Consider the following 7,292-nt stretch of genomic DNA (forward strand, 5'->3'; position numbering starts at 1 on the left):
GCTTGCTGCATGCTTAACACAGGTCTGTGATACTCCCCTTGAAGAGGAACCGTAACTGGGGCTGTGCGAAGGTTCCAGCTCAGTTTTCATATGCCAGAGGCAAGGAAGTGGGGAAGCCTGAGGGATGGGTATTAGCGGGTGGCTGTGAAGCACAGTGAGTATGAGGCTGGATACCATGGTGCAAAACCAGCCTTACAGCACCTGAGAAGCTGTAGAGCAGGGTCAGAGCTTTCTCAACCTCTGGCTTGGTGCTTTCAGGCAGGAATAACCCATTTCCTACTCTCTTGCGAGGCAGGAATAACCCTTTTCCTACCCTCTTGCCGGGTATACTGGACGTCCATAGGGTGGACCCACTGCCTCTCATCATACCCAGGGTGCTGGTGGCCTGGGACAAGGGCAAGACACTAGCAGCACCTTTCATCATGGGTGATCTGGATACAGAGAAAGCTCTTCCTATAGGTGCTCTCAACCTAAATACACCTTGTGGCTAATGCAACGGGCTTAATTTGCCTCAGGAAGGATCAGATGAGGCCGGAGGAGCTGGTCCTGCTGGGGGTAAGGAGCAGGTATGTCCTGAGAGCCACGCTGTGATTCACCATCACTTGCTCAGGGCACCCGGAGAGTGCTGAGATGCTCCAGGGAATCACGGCACTGCTCCGAGATGGACAGCTCTGCATGGAGCACGGTGTCGCTGTTGGGTAATTAGCTCTGTTAGGTGTGCCATTAGTCTCCTATTAATGCAATTAGTGCTGGGGCGTTAGTGTGAGTCTGTAATCAGAGCAAGAGGCAGCTGCAGCTCAGCTGCTGAGCACCAAGTGGCACCGATTTTAGGCTGGTTTTCCTGTGAATCCCTGGTTGTGAACCCAGATGCTTGCTTCAGCCTCAATGAAAAGCAGTTTTCCACCCTCTGTCCTTGCTTCAAAGCCCCAGAGCTGGTTGGGGAGATGATGAGAGTGTCCCAGCTTGCTCCCCAGAGCTGCAGGACTGGGGGAGATGGGGTTTGTCCTTTGAGGGGGTCAGAGGACCAGATCTGACCTTGCCAGGATGCAGGTCCCCTCCCAAAGCCTTTGATACCCCATGGTATCCATCTGGTTGCTGTGACAGTGGACAGGGGGAGGAATCACACGTCTTCCCACCCGCAGCCATTCCCTGGCCCCCCAGCTCATCTTGGCACGTTGTCAGCCCATGTCAAGGCTTGGCTTTGGCTGAGACAGTCTGACAAAACACCCTGTTCGCCTGCTGCACCGCCGCACTGACGGCAGACACTGCTGGCCTCTGGGGATGTCAGGGAAGGAGAAGGGTTGTGCGGGATGGGGACAGGGTCCATCTCCATCCCTCCACACTGACGGTGTCACCTTCCAGTGTGAAATCCCCTGCCCTTTTCTATAGGAACCAACAAGCCTTCTGCCCTCTCCAGCCGGCGCTGCTGTGATTAATAGCTGAGCAGATGAAGCTGCAGCAAAGCAAAGGTCCCCGCCAAGCCCCCGCTCCAGTGAGGATGTTTGGATATGGGAAAGCTTCTGACAATCATGATTAACAGCCTCTTCATCTATTCATGCTGGTGCTAAGCCATGGGAGCTCTGGGCCATCTCAGCTCTATAATCAAGACAGGTTGAAAGACGCAATTTTCTCCTCTTGCAACTCGGTTAATTCTCCTTTAATTGCTACCCAATTTGCCTAGATTTCCCCCAATTGCCATGGCATTGGCTCCGCACTTCCTGCTCTCCAGCAGTGCTTGACTCACGTCTCGTTTTGCCAGGCTGGGCTTTGTGATGCCTTAGGTTGTGTTGGGGCCTCCATATCTCTCCATGCAATTTCGGTGTAATGAGCCTGAGATACAGCTTTCATAGGAGAAAACCTCTGGGGACTGGGCTGGCCTTTGTTCGTTGTGTCACACAGTGTATTAGGGCACTGCTTTTGGAAAGAGAAATAGAAAGGCATGGTGATTACACACAGATGGGAAACGCTGGGGGCAGGAAACCTTCTTTAAAGGAAGAAAGCAAATAAGAGCTAACCAGAATATAGTGAATTTAGAATTTAGGGAAATGGCTTTAACCTGCCAGAGCGGAGATTGAGGTGAGCTCTTAGGCAGAAGCTCTTCCCTGTGAGGGTGCTGAGGCGCTGGCACAGGGTGCCCAGAGAAGCTGTGGCTGCCCCATCCCTGGCAGTGCTCAAGGCCAGGTTGGACACAGGGGCTTGGAGCAAGCTGCTCCAGTGGAAGGGGTCCCTGCCCGTGGCAGGGGTTGGAGCTGGACAAGCTTTAAGGTCCCTTCCAATACAAATCTGTCTGGGATTCTATGATTCTATATAATCAGATGAATTTCCCTTAGCACCACCTGGCACAAAGGCAGCAGCCAGAAGGATCCTGTGTCAAAAGCTCTATGGAACGAGCTGTTCCCTGTTGAGCAAAAAAAAGGCTATTTTGTCTGCTTAAGTCAATCTGCGTCTCTAAGCACATCTTAACCACATTAATGCACTAAAATACAGCTCCCGTTAGCCACATAAATAATGTTCATCAGAATCATAGCATTTCTATTACCATGACTTTGGGTTAGTGATGCAGCGCCGGTCAAACTTCAATACGGATGTAATCAGTCTAGCTTATTATCCAAGGCTTTTCCTGAATATCTCATCTAATTTTCCTTTTGAACCAGCAGCCACAGTCACGTTGCTTTTCCGGGTCTAGGACTGAGGTCCTGCTTCTGTGTTTGCAGCGTATTCCATTTACACAGCTTTTCAGGCTGTGTTTTTTCTTGGTTGTGTTGCTTCAGGTCTGTCCTGGCTCCTGCTGTGCTGAAAACCTCTCCACAATCAGGAATGCTGCAAGTGCTCAAGCAGGGCTCTCCTTTTGGCCCATATTTCACATACCCACAATATTTTGGCCCATATTTCCCATTCTCCAGAGCCACCAGCTCCTTGGGACTCTCCAGCTATCCCTGCAAGAAGGACCTCATCCTGCCTCTAGGACCTCACCAGCAGCCCTGGAGCTGCAAGCACAGGACAGGAGACCCTCCTTGTTGCAGCATGGTTGGATCATCTGCTCTCCTGCAGGCTTGGTTTCATCCCAAACAAAGCTGAAGCCGTTGTGGAAGCCAAGGGATGGACTCAGAGACAATCCTTTGGGACCAAGCCACAAGCCCTGACACCTGGTTAGGTCAGGATGGGGTATGTTCCACTGGGGCTATTTCTTTTGGAGCAGAAGAGGCTTGTGCGGAGGGTCCTGAGTCCCTTATCACACTGATGTCTCCTGAAGCAGGTATCAGATCTGGAAGACTGAAGCTAGAGGATGCTCTGTAGCAGAGGTGTCTTGCAGGATGGTGCTCAGGAGGCAGAGCCCAGTGTCTCCCTAGGTAACACAATGCAAACCCTCAGTTTCTCCAGGAGGCTCAGCAGAAGACCTGAGCAGCCTATAAGCAGGGGTTTCCCAAGGCAGCTTTTGTCTGGCAAGGAGAAGAGCAGGGCAGGGAAGCTCAGCCATGGTTCCTGCAGGGGCTCTGCTGGTGCTGTGATGGGAGCAAGCTCTTGGAGACTGCAAGGGGCGAAACTATTTCCAAAGAAACCTGGAAAACCTGGACATCCGTTGGTGCACACAGAATCATAGGATGGTTTGGGTTGGAAAGGACCTCAAGATCATCCAGTTCCAACCCCCCTGCCATGGGCAGGGACACCTCACACTAAACCATCCCACCCAAGGCTCTGTCCAACCTGGCCTTGAGCACTGCCAGGGATGGAGCACTCACAACCTCCCTGGGCAACCCATTCCAGTGCCTCACCACCCTAACAGGAAAGAATTTCCTCCTTATATCGAATCTAAACTTCCCCTGTTTAAGTTTGAACCCGTTACCCCTTGTCCTGTCACTACAGTCCCTGATGAAGAGTCCCTCCCCAGCATCCCTATAGGCCCCCTTCAGACGCGGGAAGCTGCTCTGAGGTCTCCACGCAGCCTTCTCTTCTCCAGGCTGAACAGCCCCAACTTTCTCAGCCTGTCTTCATACGGGAGGTGCTCCAGTCCCCTGACTGTATGATCATCCCCATGAGCATCACTGAGCTGGGAGGTGACTCTTGGCCATGCGACCGACCCATCACTGCTCCTTGCAGATGCCTATCTCCAGCACACACTGTGACGCACACACCTCTGCTGCCTTCGGCACTGCTCCCCAAGGAGCAGCCAAAGAAGTCTTTTCTCCAGGGTTGAGCAGATAGGTCTCTGATGGGACCTGTCAGAGCCGTGCTTGCATCTCTGATCTATAGATCTCCTCCAAACTGGAGACATCCAGCCCTTTGAAAATGTCATGAGAGTGGCAGGAAGCTTCCTGTCTCCTGCTGCCAGGAGAGAAGAAAATCCATTTAACTGTTCCTGCAGTGACAAACATCAGCAGGAGGGAGCAGCGTGAGAGATGGCATTGGAATTGTGGGATGCAATAGTTATGTGGGGGCTTGGAAGTGCTGGAAGGGCAACACATCACAAACAAGAGGCATCTTGCAGAAAGCCACTAATAAGCCCACCAACCTATAAGCCACCCCCCAGATTTCCTCTCCCTTCCCACCTTCTACCCCTTCCAGGAGCATTGCCAGCCTGGGAAGGTATTGACAGGGTTAAACATATAGGAATGGCCCGGAACAGTGGGCAGAAATGCTGTGTCTGAGCCAGGGTGGAGGAAGGGGAATGATGGTCCAGCTTAGCTTTAAAGCTATAAACCCTTCATATGGTGGACAGTGCATCATGTTTGTGGCAGTGGAGCAGGTCCTGACTCTGGCAGTGGGGATGTTTGCCCAGGACAGCCTGGCTGGGAGGTGGGATGAAAGCTCACATCCTCCATAAATAATCAGATCACGAGCCTTCCTCTCCTTCCATTTGGGTTCTGGATGGCAGGTTTGCTCCTTTGGTGGCTCTTGGTTTGCTGGGGATGTAGCACAGGCCAACCAGGACTTCCAAGCTTCGACCCTGGATGGTAAGACTGAGGCTGGAGAGCAACTCCATGGTGGGTTTCATGAGTTAATCAAATAGAGGAGCTAAATCAGATTCCATCTGTGTGTGCTCGAGAGGCTCCTGTGAGCCTGCCCCCATTTCCAGGCTGGGATACCCTATTTGCAAGGTCCCACTTCGCCTTTCCCAACTCCAATAACATGAAGGGTTAATGCAGGGTTATCTCAAGAGGCTACAACCTCATCAAGAGCACAGGCTCTGTAGGCCATTAATTTTGGAATTACTTGATAACTTTAAATACAATCAAGTAATCAGCAGGAACCTGTAATTATTATTTATGTGCATGATGCTTACCAAATTACAGCGCTCTCCAAGGCTCTGTGTGATGAACAAATTAATTCTGCAGCGGAAGAGCTTGACCAGAAAGATGTTTGTGTCTGAATTTCCCTCGTAAACATTGATGGATGGAATGAAAGTCAAGTTTAATTGGCTCTCCCTCCTGCTGGGAAGCACATTAGAGCATTATTCTGCCTTCACTCAGCTGGCAAGAGGGAACGTCACAGGAAACAGAGGAGTTTCTCTAACCCTGATGGTACTTGAATAGGAGACCCACACAGGGTGTTCCTCATCAGCCTTTAGATGAGATGGTGTTGGTACCCTCATGGTATCATGCTATGGGCATTTAGACCTGGAGTAGAGAGGAGACAAGAAGCCTCCAGCTGCCCCTAGTGCCTCTGGCCAGTAGGATGCTGATCCCAGCGCAGCATGGAGATGCTCCTATGGGAAGTGGGGAGAGCCCATGCTGGGGTTGTGTTTTCCAAATGATAAACGTGCTCCAAAAGCCCTTGTGAGAGGAATCAAAGCAATTTTAATCAAACCACGCTGAGAATACACACACTTCTCCAGCTACACAAAGCAAAGTCATGTCAGTCAGAAGAGACCACCAGCAGGAGAAGGAAAAACCAGGGATGTGAACACAAATGCTTCTGGTTGAATTTCTTTCTTTGGTTTTGCAATTTCCATCTTCGTTTCCACCCAAAATGACCCTGCTTTAGGAAAATCCAAATTGAACATGAAGCACATCGCTTTTTTGCTAACATCACTTGTATAGAGGATGAAAACAAGCTCCCTGGGGCATTTCCCCTCCTCTGTAGCCAGCAGATCTTTATTAATCAAACCAGCCCACAGCTGGGACACACAAGCCTACTCCTTGTAGAGCATCAGCAGTGGGAGCTCCCAGTTTTCCCATTGAATAACTCTGGGGGTCTTTTTCTCACCCATATATTGAATAAGGGGCAGTTTCTGGGACTGTTGGTGATGGATGAGCTTGTACAAGGATGAAAACCTGCCCCATGTACAGGGGATGGTCCTCGTTGTGGTCACTGTCATACAGGGAGCTTCTGCAGCTCCCAGCATGTTACCAGAGGCAATGGGGTAGTTCTGGTTTCGGCTGCACCGTTGACATGCAAGGAGGAAATCCCAATGGGAGGGAAACGGGAGGAATTTGCTACAAACTATTGAGCTTCTGAAGTGCTTAAAGAGAGAATTGGAGGTTTTTGCCTATGCCTCCTTTAAAAAAAGGAAGATTTTATTCCTTTCTGGCGGTGTATCCTGAGGAAATCTCAGACCACGACAATTCCCAAACGCTCAACTCTCCCAAGGGCAGGAAACACTTATGCCTGTTCTTTATAGCAGGGAAACTGAGGCACAGGAACATGAAGGGATTTGTACCAGACCCAGTGGCAACATCCCTGGGATGCAGAAAGCAGACTCAGTCCATAACCCCTCTGGCATCCTCTTCCCTCCCGAGCGTCTCCAGACCTCACGTGGCTCCACCTCGCATGGACCTCTCCACTCAGCTGCTTTGGGTGACCACATGAAACAGGACATCAGGGACTTGGCAGCTGCATGGGAGATGCGGTGATGTCCCCAGCACAGGGAGGGAGGCTGCTGCTCCTCCAAGGCACTTAACCCTGCGCAGGAAGGATTTGGCTCCATCCCCTGCATGAGAGCAAGGAGCAGCTTTGGCACTGAGCATGGGGGAGAGCAGGGCAGGGAGGAGGGGAGCAAAGCCATATCCCTGTGGTAGCTGCCTTTGGGGAGCTCAGGCACCTCTTCACTGCTGTTCTTCCTCACTTTTCCACCCTCCAGACAGGGGCACAGGGTCAGGGGCTTTGCAAAGACCTATAGATCCGTCTAGGCTAGGCTGGGCCAAAGGATAACCTAAACCTTATGCCTCCCTTCAGACCTACCCTGCTCCATGTGGCTGTTCAGAGCCCCCGGCATCCATCCCTGCACCCTGCATTGTTCCCTCCCCTCTCCCACCCCACTGCTCTGCCTCAGATCCTTGGTGTTGAGATAAGAA

Source organism: Lathamus discolor, chromosome 20 (assembly GCF_037157495.1).
Source record: "Lathamus discolor isolate bLatDis1 chromosome 20, bLatDis1.hap1, whole genome shotgun sequence".
In the NCBI taxonomy this organism is placed as follows: Eukaryota; Metazoa; Chordata; class Aves; order Psittaciformes; family Psittacidae; genus Lathamus; species Lathamus discolor.